The 13,393-nt window shown below is 42.1% G+C and overlaps 1 long non-coding RNA gene across 1 annotated transcript in view; it reads right to left on the bottom strand.

Moving 5' to 3' along the window:
* The window catches only part of LOC110255421, a 498,014-nt gene extending 485,365 nt beyond the window's left edge, over positions 1 to 12,649 (bottom strand). The window contains exon 1 of the long non-coding RNA XR_002335595.1: positions 12,261 to 12,649. This is a non-coding gene — a long non-coding RNA (uncharacterized LOC110255421). The remainder of the gene's footprint in view (positions 1 to 12,260) is intronic.

Below are 13,393 nucleotides of genomic sequence, written 5' to 3'. Positions count from 1 at the left end.
GCTCAGTGGGTTACCGATCCGGCGTTGCCGTGAGCTGTGGTGTAGGTTGCAGACGCGGCTCGGATCCCGAGTTGCTGTGGCTCTGGTGTAGGCCGGTGGCTACAGCTCTGATTCAACCCCTAGCCTGGGAACCTCCATATGCCGCGGGAGCGGCCCAAGAAATAGCAACAGTAACAACAACAACAACAACAAAAAGACAAAAAAAAAAAAAAAAGAAAGAATTTTTTAGATAATGCTAAGTATAAAGGAGAAAAATGAAAGATGAAGGAAGAAAAGGCATACGGAGTATCGATAATTTCAGACAATTTTAGACAGAGTGGATAGGGACGCCTGTCTGGAAACATGCATGGAAGCACATGTAAATATATTTTAATGTAAACATTTTTTTCTCCTTTTTACCACTGCACCTGCTGCATGTGGAAGTTCCCAGGCTAGGGGCTGAATTGGAGCTGCAACTGCAGGCCTACACCACAGCCACTACAACACTGGATCCAAGCCACATCTGCAATACTGGATCCTTAACCTACTGAGCAAGGCCAGGGATCAGACACCATGCCAGGTTCTTAGGCCACTGAGCCACAACAGGAACTCCTTGGTGTAAACAATTTAATGTCCTCAAAGAGAATGGGTTTCTCACAGGAGAACATGGGAGGTGTACACTGGGAACACCAGAGGTTAGCCTAGCCTACATCTCACATCAGGAAAAGGATGCCCATAACAAGCCATCTCCAAATAGCCACAGAAGATGAAAGATCTGAGCCTTACAAAAGTCCTAGGAGAAAATATTCTAAAACCTCACTAACTGGAACTTTTAGAAAACTTTTAGTATTATGCTATGCAAACTAATCCTGAAATGATATTCTGTACACACCTTTTTTTTTTTTGTCTTTTTGCCTTTTCTAGGGCCGCTTCCCATGGCATATGCCAGAGCCACAGCAATGCAGGATCCGAGCCACGTCTGCAACCTACACCACAGCTCACGGCAACGCTGGATCCTTAACCCACTGAGCAAGGCCAGGGATCAAACCCACAACCTCATGGTTCCTAGTCAGATTCATTAACCACTGTGCCACAACGGCAACTCCCCTGTACACTACTTTTAACAACTTTTTCTATCACTGAGATAATTGAAATGTTCTCTTTTGAGCCACCTTCTCATTATTCTCAAGTTGCTTCTCTTACAGAACCATCCATCATTCAGGATGCTTTACATGGTTCACAGAAGCCCTCTGGCATTTTTATTTCTGAAGCAGTAGAGTGAGCCTTGTCCTGGACTGATATTGTAAGTGTTTAAACAGAATAGTAGGACCCTCTAGGATCTTAAAAAAAAAAAAAAAAAAGCCCCACACATATATCCTGTAGAATAGCACAACAGGTATTAAGAGAATCTATATAATATAAAGATATGCAACCTTATTATAGAGACAACAGATGTTGGGGAGAGCAGGATTGTTCTGACTGCACATTGAACTCCAACCTGACCAAATGATCTCCTGAAGTATCAAGGGCACACTCTGCTGTCTCATTGTTCAGTATTACAAATCACTTCCTGAATTACTCCTGTACTTGGGAAACTCCTGACTTACTAGAGTACCTCATATCAGGTTTTTGATAGTATTTCAGATTTGATGTATGATGTGGCTTCTTTAACCATTAAGTTCTGGGAAGAATTGTCTCTGGCCTACAGATGCAGTTGCTCTTTCTACTCCTTTCGATGATCATTTTTCTTAATTCAAACCAACCACAGCCCATTGCCCAACATTCATTCATTCAACAATATCTGAGTCTATAGGGGCCAGGCAATGTTCGAAGTGCTAGGAATTAATGAGGAACAAGACAAATGAGGAGGCTGCTCTCACGGAGCTGACATTCTAATGGGGTGAGAAACTCACTAAGCAAATGAACTTAAGTGAACGAATGATTTTAAGTAGTTATAATTTTCATAATGAAAATCACAGCAAATGTGGAAAGAAATTACTGACAGGTGTTTCCACAGAGCTCCTCTAAATCTGATCTGAGTCTTACTTTGTCTATCATCCCCCCAAATTCCCTTGTTATCCTTCTATAATCATACCTTCCCTCACCCCTAATCCCTGGGGCTAGCACTGTCCCTACAGCTTCAGGTTTTGGAAAGTGTCATATAAATGGAATTAAATAGTATCTAACCTTCTGGGATTGAATTCTTTCATTCAGTATGTCTGAGGTTCACAAAAGGTATTTTTGCGTGTTCCACTAGCTCAATCCTTTTTATTGCGGAATAGGGTTCCGCTATATGAATGTGCCATAGTCTGTTTACACATTTTCAGGTTGAAAGACATCTGGGTTATTTCCGACTCTGGAGGTTATGAAGAAAGCTACTATAAATATTTGTCCACAAATTTTTGTGTGAACATAGTTTTCATTTTTCTAGCATTTAAATACCCCGGAATAAGACTACTGGGTCATGTGGTAAATGTAGGTTTATTTTGTAAGAAATTGCCAAACTTTTCCAGAGTGACTGTACCATTTTACATTCCCAAAATCTATATGAAAGTTCCAGGTGTGTTGCATCTTTATCAGCACTTTCTACTGCCATTATATTTAGTTCTTTATCAGCACTTGATACTGCCACTGTATCTAATTTTAGCCATTGTAATGGGTGCATAGTGGTGTCTCATGATTTTAATTTGCACTTTCCTATTAGCTAATGCTGAACATCTGTACTTGTTTGCTATATATATAAAATCCTCTTTGGTAAAGTATCTGTTAAGCCTTTCACCATTTTTAAATTTTCTTACAGTTGACATTTAAATTTTTTTTTTTTTGCTCTTTAGGACCATACGTGCGGCATATGAAAGTTTTCAGACTAGGGGTTGAACCAGAGCTGCAGCTGCCAGCCTACACCACAGCCACAGCAGCAGAGGATCTGAGCTGCATCTGCGACCTACACCATAGCTTATGGCAATGCTGGATCCTTAACCCACTGACTGAGGCCAGGGATCAAACCTGCATCCTCACGAAGGTTTGGGTTGGGTTGTTACCACTGTACCACAACGGGAATGCTCAAAGTTATTTATATATTGGAATCAAGATCTGAGTCCTGGAGGTTCTGGTTCAAGATGGTGACATAGGGAGATCCTGAACTCACCTCTTCCCATAGACACTTCAGTGTAAAGCTACTTATGCAACAATTTCTTCTGGGGAGGGGGTGAACCCAACCTAAATGGTCATTGAGCAATGACTGCATATCAGGTGAAGAAGGAAAAAAAGAACACATCCAAGTGGGTAGAAGAGACACAATCTCATCATAAACCCCATCCCAGCACAGTGACCCACAATCTGAAGACAACTCAAAACCTGGAGGTTCTGGCTGATTAGCAAAGCATTTGAACTCCACATCAGGCACCCCAACTTACAATACCTACACCTGAGAGATAAGTTCCCAAAACATCTGCCTTTGAAAGTCAACGGGGCTTTAACACAAGACCCACAAGACTGTAGGATCTGAGAAACAGTTCTTAAAGGGCTCTTGCACTCCGACACACCAGACCCAGGGCAGAGGCAGCTGGTTGCAAGCAGACTTTAAGAAGCTCACTTGCTAACATCAGAGCATCAGCCTGAGGGGCAGACACCAAATTTAACATGCACATCCAGTAACATGCACATCCAGGAGTTTGCTCGAACACTCTTTGGAAATTAAGACTGGTGGGTGCCATTTTCATACTCTCCCTCTGTCTGGCTTGGCTGTGGGCACCATCTCTCTATTTTCTTTGTAATCGTAGACCTTTTATTGTTCTCTTTGTCTTTTTCCTGTCAATGTGACCTTTACACGTCCCTTCTGCCTTGCTACAGCCGGCAGGCCACATCACACTCCGCCACACTGCCACTCTCCAAAGCACCTGGAGAGTCTCCAGGAGGGGAGCTTTTACACACATCTGGTGCCCTGATATGTGTGGCTGCCATCCAGGCAACGCCCCTTGATTGCCTGGCTCTGGGAGCCAGGGCAGGAGTGCGGTGGGACGGGGGGCAGATTTCATTCCTGAGCCTCATGGGACTGTAAAAATTGCAGGGACAGTTCTCAGCAGATTATCACTGCCAGGCAACTGCACAGATAGCATATGGAAATATTCCTTCAGTCTTTCAGTGAAAGAGGCCTATTTGCCTGTGCAAGACCTTTGGCCTGAAGGAAAGGCTTCTGGCCTGACATGCATCTAGTGGCTTGTGGAATTGCTCTCAGGGAACAGAGGCCAGTGGACACAATCTCTGCATTCTGCCTCACTCCAGCTGTTATCTCCCAAAAAGGAGTTACACCCTTGTGTGGCATCTCAATTTCTGCACCTGCCATCAGGTACACTGTTACATGGTCTGGCTGGGGTGGCCAGTGAGGCTTATGCTCACAGGCCCCCGCAGGACTGTAACCTACTGAGAAAGAGCTCTTAAACAGCAACCACCCCCAGGGCGCAGCAAGAGGCAAAAGAGCCAGGAGCTCTTTCTTTCTAGGAAAGAAGCCTTTTAGCTCATCATCATAGCTGCAGCCTGAGGGGCAAGCTCCTAATTAAACATACATCTATGGACCAACTGTAATCCTTTGCAGAGACCTCAAAGGGCAGGAATTACCGGCACTCTCTCCCTCTGCTGCACAACAGAATCCCAGTATCTCCCAGAGGGGAGCTTGTACACACATCTGGGGCCCTGGTTCTAATGACTGGGACTCTGACTGTTGTGGCTGCTGCCCAGGGGACACCCCTTGATCCCTGACTCTGGGGACCATGGGAGCTTACATTCCTGGATCCCACAGGACTGTAACAATCACAGAGGCAGTTCTCAGCAGGCCCCCACACCCAGGGCAGTGCACAGACTGACTGAAACACACATCTACTCTTTCTGTGAAAGAGGCCTATTTGCTTGTCCTGGAGCTTTGGCCTGAGGGGCAGACTTCAGGTATGACCCCCTAAGTAGGGGCCTCCAGAGCTTCTCTCAGGGAACACAGGGTGCTCGGTGCCAACTTTGCATGCTCCCTCTGCCTCACCCCAGCTCACCAGTGTCTCCCAGAAAAGGGCTTATACACTCATCTGGGCCCCTACAGACTACATATATTGCCATACTTTTTGGCTTTTGTCTGAGGGTCTAGCTCCCAACTAACCTAAATCTAGGTGCCAAGTTCCTCGCCTTTGGGACATGGAGAGTTCCAAGCACACTCTTAACTACTAGGAGCTATTAAAACTATCATAGGCTGGGGAGTTCCCGTCGTGGCACAGTGGTTAACAAATCCAACTAGGAACCATGAGGTTGTGGGTTTGATTCCTGGTCTTGTTCAGTCGGTTAAGGATCCAGCATTGCCGTGTGCTGTGATGTAGGTTGCAGACGTGGCTCAGATCCCATGTTGCTGTGGCTCTGATGTAGGCCTGCGGCTACAGCTCCAATTAGACCCCTAGCCTGGGAACCTCCATGTGCCGTGAGAACGGCCCAAGAAATGGCAAAAAGACAACAAAAAAAAAAAAATTAAAAAAAAAAACACTATCATAGGCTGCATGGGCCATCATGAAGGACTGAGAGACAACCAAGGCCTAGGGCAGAGATCAGTGACAAGGTTCATCTATGCAAGGACTGAGAGAGGTGGCTGTTACATCTACTGTATAGAAAACAAAGAGTCAAGCAGAATAAAGCAACAAGAATATGTTCCAAATGAAAGAAAATGATGAAACCTCAAAAAAAAAAAAAAAGACCTTAATGAAATAGAGCTAAGTAGTTTACCTGTTAGAGTTCAAACTGACAATCATAGAGGTTATAACAGATACCACAAAAATAAAGAGGATCATAAGAGACTATGATCAATTACACATCCAGAGTTGGAAAACCTAGAGGAAAGGGATAAATTCCCAGAAACATAAACCTATCGACATTGAATCATGAAGAAATAGAAAGTCTGAACAGACCAATTACTTGTAAGAAGATTGAATCAGTAATCAAAACCTCCCAAAAAGCAAAATTTCAAGAGCAGACAGCTTCATTGGTGATCTACCAAAAACATTCGAAGAAGAATTCATACCAATTCTTCTCAAATTCTTCCAAAAAAAGGGAAGAGAGCACACTCCCAATTTCATTTTACCCTGATACAAAACCAGACAAGGATAAGAAAAGAATATTAGAGGTCAATATCCCTGATGAACACAGATTCAAAAATCCTCAACAAAATATTCACAACCAAATTCAACAATACATTGAAAAGATCATAGGAAGTTCCCCTCGGGCAAAGCAAGTTAAGGATCCAGGGTTGGGGGTTGCTGTTGCTGCAGCTGTGGTACAAGTCACAAGGGAGAAGGTTCAATCCCTGGCCCAGGAAGTTCCACATGCAGTGAGTGCAACCAAAAAACAAACAAGGTTATACTCCATGATTAAGTGCGATTTACTCCAGGGATGGTTCAACTTCTACACATCCATCACTGTGATACACCACATTAACAAAATGAAGGATGAAAATCATATGATCATCTCAGTAGATGCAAAAAAGCATTTGACAAAATTAAGAACCGTTTATGATAAAAACTCTCACATCTGTTGAGAATGAGTTGTGAGTATAGAGAGAATGTAGTAACAATAACAATGAAACTATAAGAACAATCATTATAGGAAATGTGAAAAAAGGAAAAAAAATTTTTTGAATCCTATGTAATCTTATCACTCAGGACAAAAACAATGCTGTGTTGTACTTCTATCTAGGCCTTTCATTTCCATGATTGTATTTTTGCATTGAGCTATTAAAATAGATTATGCAAAATTATGTCAGCTTTTTAATATCTGAATTTGTCTCATGATAAAGGAAGTACATGTTTGCAGCTACAAAACACAAAACTGGAAAAAAATTTTATGAAAACTTGGAAACTGATTTCAACGATGAAAATTTTCAGTTATTTCCTTATGATATCTAACATGCTTAACATGCATGTGCGTTTTTAAATCTATTAGATATCGTACTATATATACTGACTTTAAGCAGAGTTACTAGAGGAATAATCAAAAATCTTTGTTAGATTATATGAAGAGCTTCGTAAAAGATAATTACCGCCATTGGGTATTTTCTTATTCTTTACTGATTAAAATCTACATAAGACAGGGAAACAATAAGAAAACATTGCTCAAGTTGCTTGGAAAATTACATCAACTGTGTAATTTTCTCAAGGCATCTCTACTGTTAAGAGTTGTGATAGCCACTAGTGTTGACCACAAACTATTTTCTCTTCTCTGCTTCCACGTATTTTGTAGCTTTTGTCACTGATTCTGATCCATGAGTTGTCAACAGAAGTGTACCCATTGCTCCTGAGGACAATTCATTTAGTTGCCCAGTTAACCAACCTCCATAGGTCTCTCCCCACCCCACCACGCTGGTTTACAATGATCCAGGTGATAGTGCCTGGGTTTGGGCCCCAAAAATACTGGGATAGGCATGGTAGTATGAGTAAGAAATGAACTTTTTCCTCAAGCCACTGAGATTTTGGCTTTATCTGCTACAGCAGCATAACCTAGCTAGCCCATGCTAACCAATACAGACATTGGTACTTACACATGGAGAATTGCCATTAAAAATAATCTAAAACAGAGAGTTCCTGTTGTGGCTCAGCAGGTTACCAACCCAACTAGTGTCCATGAGGATGCAGGTTCCCAATTCCTGGCCTAACTCAGTGGGTTAAGGTTTTGGCATTGCCGTGAGCTGTGGTATAGGTCGCAGACACAGCTCGGATCCCACGCTGCTATGGCTGTGGCACGGGCTGGCAGCTGCAGCTTGATCTGACCCCTAGCCCAGGAACTTCCATATGCTGCAGGTGCAACCCTAAAAAGAAAAAAATCTAAAACAGTTGGCATTGGCTTTGGGCTAGGAGCATGTTGTAGGAGAGACTGGAAGAATGACACCCCACATCAAGCAACTGCAAAATATTTGGTAAAATGACCATCTGCAATCAGTAGTGTGCTAGAGTTTTCTGCATCCCATAGTGTCTAGGAGATAAGTGAGTCTCTCTTCCCAACTTCGGTTTTATAATGCCATGTTGGTAACTTAAGTCTGCTATAGTGGGAGAATTTATACCACTGAAATTGAGAAGCACTACAAATCATAGCGCTTTTTTTTTTCCTGGAGAGCTGGCTATTAAACATGTACCACCACAACACTGAATGCAATGATTTATAAGACAGATCTCACATCTAATGACCTTGTATTTCTCCTGGGAGATTAGCAATGTGTCCCAGTTACTATTTGTTGTACTTTGCAAAGTTTTAAAAGGGTAGGCCTCAGAAAAGAATTGGTCCAATTATACGCAAGAATAACAGATAATACAAAGAATCTACACATTCAGGGGCTCTTAGAGTTTCTCAATCTCAAAATATGAAAAATTAAACCTCAATCTAATAGCAAGAATTAAGTCAAGAGTATGTACTTACCCTGCTTGTTTAAATCACTGAATGGACTGAGATGAAACCCAGTAAATCCTTTCAATTTGTCAAAATTGTTTAAGGAGAAAAAACCTCTTCCTTTATGTATATACACAGAGTATGCCTATTGGCAAATGGAGGTGACTGGAATCAAATAAACAAGAAGTCTACGCTTTTAAAACACCTGTAAGTAAAATAAATCAGAAGCCTGTAAAGGAAGAGTAAGGGAATAGTGGGTTGGGGGAGAAGAAATTATTAACCTTCTATGCAAAGGAAGCAGACTGAAAAGCTGCCCGACTGAAGGGAAGGCACATTCTCTAATTCTCATTTTTAGACAAAGAGGATGGTGAGAAAGGAAGAACCTCAGAGAGGTTAGAGCTAAGATCTAGAGAACCACACACTGAGAAACCAGAATTAGAACTGAGGAGAATAAGGTAGCAGGTCTTTGCAACTTCTGCCTAATAACAGACAGTCAGAACTGCTATGAGGAGTTCTCTTGTGCTGCAGCCGTGTGGGTTACTGCTGTGGCAGGGCTTCAGTCCTTGGCTTGGGAACTTCTGCAAGCCTTAAGCACTGCCAAAAAAAAAAAAAACAACAACAACAACAAAAAACCTGCTATGAATCAATGACTTCTGAGTCTTCCTTTCTTTCCATTACCAAATAAGTGTTTATTCTGGTTATCCTACTCAACCATTGTATATTTAGTTTGGAAAACAGCCAATTTTTTTTAGCTCTCAAATCTATTAATTAAGAGGAGCCACATCTGGACCTAATGAAGAAATTAGCGTGGAAGAATTTCCACAATTTATAAACCACCATGAATCATCAGAAAATCCTAGATGCTGACTAGGATGTTAAGTTACATAGTGACTAGGTGTTATGACTACATAAAACTGTTTTCAGATATGTTAAATGGTTATAATCAAGGACAAACAAAAATGCTGGCAACAATGTAGAGAAACTGGAACCCTTACATATTGCTTGTGGAAATGTAAAATGGGGCAGGCAATGTATACAACAGTTTGGCGTTTCCTCAAAAAGATAAAAAAATACAATTACAGGTTGGTTCAAGAACTCTACTCCTAGATATATGCCACAAATAATCAAAAAAATGTGTTCGAACAAAAACTTGTCCATGGATATTCATAGCAGCATTGTTGACATTGGCCCAATGGTAGAAACAATTCAGGCATCAGTAGATGAGTGGAAAAGAGCGTGGATCTATGAAGTTCCATATTATTCTGCCATATACCTAAAGAGAGTAAAATGATGCATCCATTGCGGAAAACAGCATGGTGTTTCATTAAAAACTAAAATATAGAAAGTTCCCATCATAGCTCAGTGGTTAAGGAACCCGACTAGCACCCATGAGGACATGGGTTGGATCCCTAGCCTTGCTCAGTGGGTTAAGGATCTGGCTTGCTCATGAACTGTGATGCAGACCACAGTCAAGGTTCAGATTCCAAGTTGCTGTGGCGTAGGCCGGCATCCACAGTTACCATTCGACCCCTAGCCTGGGAACTTCCATATGCCACAGGTACGGCCTTAAAAAGACCAAAAAAAAAAAAAAAAACTAAAATATAAATTAACGGATGATCCATCAACTATCCAAAACATTTGAGAGCACAGGGTGAAAGATATTTGTACACTTGTTATTCAGAGCAGCATTACTCACACTGGCTAAAAGGAGAAGCAACCCAAGGGGTCCATGGACAAGTGAATCAATAAAATTTGATATATACACAAAAGGGTATTATTTGATATTATTTGGCTTCAAAAACTAAGGAAATTCAGACACATGCTACAACATCTATGAACCCTAAAGTCATCGTGCTGGTCACAAAAGGACACAAACCTTATATAATCCCACTTCTATGAGCCATATCCAGAGAACTGAAATTCAGAAACAGAAGGTAGAATATAGCTGACAAGTGTCAAAGGGAGTTACTGTTTAATGACACAGTTTCCCTGGGAAAAAAATGAAAAAGTGTGAGAGATGGATGGCGAGGATTCTGTACAACAAGGTAAATGTAGATAATGTCATAGAACAATATTACTTTAAACAGTTTAAATAGTAAAGGTTATATTTGATAGATTTAATCACCACGGAAAACTTGAAGGAAGTGCTGATACTGTTACAATATCCAAGAACACTGAAAACATCCTAAGCGGAAGAAGCCATACAGAAAAAGCTACTTAGACCATACTCACCTAGTGTTCTTTAAATCCATCAAGGTGGGAGTTCCCGCACACAAATCCAACTCGTCTCTATGAGGATTCGGGATAGATCCCTGGCCTCACTCAGTGAGTTAGCAATCCCACCTTGCCGTGAGCTGTGGTGCCAATCACAAACGCGGCTCAGACCTCACGTTGCTGTGGTGTAGGCCAGCAGCTGTAGCTCCTATCCAACCCCTAGCCTAGTAACTTCCATATGCCACAGGTGTGGCCCTCCAAAAAAAAAAAAAAAAAACCCTCAAGGTTATGGAAATGAGGGAAAGTCTCAAGAACGCGTCCAGGCAAAGAAAACGGATCAGAATGGAAAAAGACATTGTCATGCTTTGGGTCAGGTGGGGAAAGTGGAAGGTAGCCTATGAATTGGGTTAGAAGTTGAAAACCACAATGATTTCTCATATGAGGGTGTATGTGGGTGTTCCCTTTAGGGGTAAAACATAATGGAAATTGTCCTTTAATTTGGCACAGGTGGTAAATTAATGACGCTTAGGGAATCTAACTTACACATACTGCTACTACAGATTTTCTGTATGTTTGAAATTACTAGAAAGTAAAGAACTTTTCAAAACAAACACGTTAGAAAAGTAGTTAAGACATCAAATTTCATTTTAGGAGCCAAGCCCTAACCAGATTCAGTTCACTCAAAAATGGTTTTAACCGTTCTTGTAGGAAAGCACATACTATTAAAAGGTACTGAGAGAAGCTATTAGCAGTCACTAGGTCCTGGGGGTTGTGAAAGACCTGGGATACTGGAGAAACAGTGGGATTTTTGAATTACAATTTCCCCTATCAAACCACTAAAAGGTAGGAGTCATAATACATGAATTTAGTAAAGTTAGCATGATACGAAAGCAATACACAACAATCAGTAATTCACTAAAAATCAATAACTAAGAACGAGAAGTAGCAAAAAGAAAAATTAAGAAAATAATCCCATTTACAACTGCATCAAAAAGAACAAAATACCTGGGTATAAACTGAACCAATTATGTGAAAAACCTGCACAATAATAATTACAAGATACTAATAAAGAAATTGAAGCAAAACATACATGGTAACATATTCTGTGATCAGGTATCAGAACAATATTGTTAAAACGTTCATCCAGCCACAGCAGTACACACATTCAATTCACTCTCTTACACAATTAAAACACCATTTTTCAAGGAAACAAAGCAAACAATCCTATCATCTGTGTGGAACCAAAAAGGACCCCAAATTGGATGGTTTGAGCCGAAGAAAGGAGAGCACAGCTGAAGTCAATTCTCTTCCTGACTTCAAACTACACAAGGAAGAAGCTGAGGAACCAGAATTGGCACAGCAGCACACACTTGCACCAGAGGAACAGGACTGAGACCCCAGAAATAAACCCAGGTGTACGTGGTCAGTTAATTTACGACACAGCTGCCAAGGGCATACACTGGGAAACTCCACCAATCAATGATACCAAGCATATTAGGTACCACACACCAAAGAAAGGCAACTGTCTACACCACACACAAAACTACCTGAAATCCACCAATTTCCGCATCAAGCCCTTCCTCTGAAAATGGAACCCCACACACACCCCACCCCTGCCCAGCAGTCAGCCACATCCAGGAAGCCTCTCCCCAGGTTTTCTTTACCTTTTACTCCCGCGGTGGCACCTCCCAGCAGGTCCTGAAGCAGCCGGGCTCCTGTCTGCCTGGACAGGCCTGTGCTGTCCAGAAGCTGAAGCTCCAAAAAGTACTAAGGAGACCAACCCTCCTGTCTGCGTCCACTCTGCCAGGTGTCAATCAGACGCCAAAGCCCTGGCAAATCCCAGATCCAGTTCAGCCACAAGCGTGATGCCAGCGAGCTTTGTCGGAGCCCACAGGTTATTAAGAAACACTTAAGAAGACTAATAGAAGCCACCGCGGGTGGGGCGCGGTTGAGTGTCCCACCACCCTCACCTGGGCCTGGGCTCCAGGGCAGCTGGGCTCCGGGTCAGCTCCGCCAAAACTGCAGCTCAGTCCCAGCAAGAAAGTAAAGCTGAGCTGGGAGGTTGATCCCGCGAGACCTGGATTTATTCAGGGGGTGGGGTGGGGTGGGGGGGGGGGGGGGGGGGGGCGGGCGGGGCGGGGCGGGGGCTGGGGCGTGAGGGCAGGGCTCTGGATAATACTTTTTAATTTTCTTCCATGGGGAAAAAGATAGTATATGTTCCATGCAGAAAAGAATAAGCCCCGTATGTGTGGCCAAATAGGTAGAATATGATTGTGTGAAGTGATGTTCATTATATGTTACTAGTCTCCCATTCCAATCACAAGAAGGCTTGTAAAGTAAGCTCCTTCCTGGCTTCCTTCTTGTTGAGGAAGGTTATGAAGCTTGATCTGGCAAATGAGTTGTGGATAACACAAATCACTTGTGGGCCAGAATACTTAACAGCCAAGGCATACCCTCTGGAAGGTCATTTTTCCCTCTTCCATGATGACGGGCAGTTTCCCAAATAAGGCCTGTTCTGTCTGCCTAGATCCTGGAATACAGTCATGCAAAGATCCCTCCTTGCCCATCCAAGATGGACAGTGTGGCACGAGTAAGAAGGAAAACGTTGTCATTTTAAGCCACTAAAAATTAGGGATTTTATCTATGACAGCAAGCATAAATTAACATTTCCTTACTCATACATTTTCACTTAAATTTCCTCCCATAGTATCCTATTTGTAAAACTTTAGCTACTTAGATGCTTATTAGAGTGTTATATCAAATAAGGGAAGAAATTTCATCTGAACTTTGAAGCAAC

Source organism: Sus scrofa, chromosome 9 (assembly GCF_000003025.6).
Source record: "Sus scrofa isolate TJ Tabasco breed Duroc chromosome 9, Sscrofa11.1, whole genome shotgun sequence".
Lineage (NCBI taxonomy): Eukaryota > Metazoa > Chordata > Mammalia > Artiodactyla > Suidae > Sus > Sus scrofa.
This window is presented reverse-complemented; position numbering and strand designations above follow the sequence as displayed.